The following is a 1,906-nucleotide window of genomic DNA, read 5'->3' on the forward strand; positions in this document are numbered from 1 at the left end:
AAAAAAAAAAAAAATCAGCACTGTTTTACATATTTTATTCCTTCCAGCTCTTTATAACCTTTGTAAAGTTATAAATCATGTTCTGTACAAAATGCAGGACATTGTCATTGGCTTTTATGAGTGGAAAGGATTCTCATTAAATCTTCTAATTTATATTTTCATTGACTGGTCACCGAATTTTAGAAAATATAAAACAATATAAAATATTCTTTTGGATATGAAAAAATCTTAGACCTGGAAGGAATTTCAGGAGATCATCTAGTCAAACTACCATATTTCACATTTGAGAAAACCAAGATTGAAAGAAGCTTAGTGATTTGCCCAAGGACATTCATTGATTCTCAGCATAATATGATAAAAACCCAGGGTTCTGAAGTACCCACTATTTCCTTCAAATTTTTTAAGATACCATGGATGGTGGGGAAAAATGAATTTAGTATATACTTATTATGCAATGTGTAAAGCTCTTTAAGCCCGACGTAAGGTTATAATATTTTTCTTTGCATTCTTCTTTTGTTAGCAAGAAAAATTTAGTTTTCAGCCGTGGTATAATAGTAGAACTAATTAGAAGAAATTCGAATCCTCTTTGCTTTGAATCATTATAGTATATATTTAGTAAAATAAAAGATTATAGTTGAAAATGTTATTTAATGTATAGTTATGTTGCTTAGAAAATTATGATTATTCACTGCAGTTTTATCTTTTGAGTTTCAAATAAGGACCATTTAACAAATTTTTTTCAATCGTTTTAATTAATGTAATTATATTATTAAAGTGATCTGCTCAATTTGTGTGTCTCATTGAAAACCTTCTTGAAAAATACTACTTTTGGTGTGGTGTATAAGACCTTATAAGTTAAGTAGTTGTTCATTGAATATCTTGTTAATATCAGTTTATTTCTTTTAAAATATTTATATGGTCTGGGTGTGGTGGCTCATACCTCTAATCTCAGCACTTTGGAAAGCTGAGGCAGGAGAAACTCTTGAAGTCAGGAGTTTGAGACCCACCTGGGCAGCACAGTAAGACCCCCATCTCTACAAAAAGTTAAAAAATTAGCTGGATGTGGTGTTATGCTGCTATAGTCCTAGCTACTTGGGTGGCAGAGGTAGAAGGATTGCTTGGAGTTCAAGGTTATAATGAGCTATGATTGCATCATTGCACTCTAACCTAGGTGTCAAAGTGAAACCCCATCTCAAAAATTAAAAAAAATCCAAAAAATTATTTGACCTTTTTACTGTTTATCCATTTTATAAACTGTGTTCAATATTTGATCCTGTAAACCAATATTAAGAGTAACCACTTCACTAATTTTACTCTTTGATAATATATAAAATGTTTATACTTAGACTCTTTTGGGGAGAGATGAAAGAATAAATGCTGGTTCTCAGGCCAAAATTATAATTGGTACTTTCTTCTGCCTCAGGATTCCTTCCATTTGACTAAATTGAAAATGATCTATACTCTGAATAAAAACTATTTTGTACTTTTCAGTAGTTAGTTTTAAGTGTTTTGTTTAAATTTCATAAATAAGGTATAATCAGTGATTTTTTACAATAGCTGGAGTTATTTACATTTACAGTCTGTGGTTACAGGAACATTTAACCATGGAAATATTACTAAGTAAAATCTTTTCTGTGTCAAATTTTATTCAGTTGTCAACAGTAGAATATTATTTCTCTTTAGTTCCATATAGTATGACAAACTTTGTTTTAAAACTTTAGCATTTAGACTCAAGCACCCATAGCTCAGTGAGTAGGGCGCTGGCCACATGCACTGAGGCTGGTGAGTTCGAGCCTGCCGGGCCTCCTAACAGCTGCAGCCAAAAAATAGCGGGCATTGTGGCGGGTGCCTGTAGTCCCAGCTACTTGGGAGGCTGAGGCAAGAGAATCACTTAAGCTCAAGAGTT

General features: G+C 32.4%; 1 protein-coding gene across 4 annotated transcripts in view; it reads left to right on the forward strand.

Moving 5' to 3' along the window:
- OCIAD1 (OCIA domain containing 1) overlaps positions 1–1,906 on the forward strand; it is a 26,235-nt gene that overhangs the window by 19,907 nt on the left and 4,422 nt on the right. The window lies entirely within an intron of this gene.

Source organism: Otolemur garnettii, unplaced genomic scaffold (genome assembly GCF_000181295.1).
Source record: "Otolemur garnettii isolate 467f Iridium unplaced genomic scaffold, OtoGar3 scaffold00083, whole genome shotgun sequence".
Taxonomy (NCBI): Eukaryota; Metazoa; Chordata; class Mammalia; order Primates; family Galagidae; genus Otolemur; species Otolemur garnettii.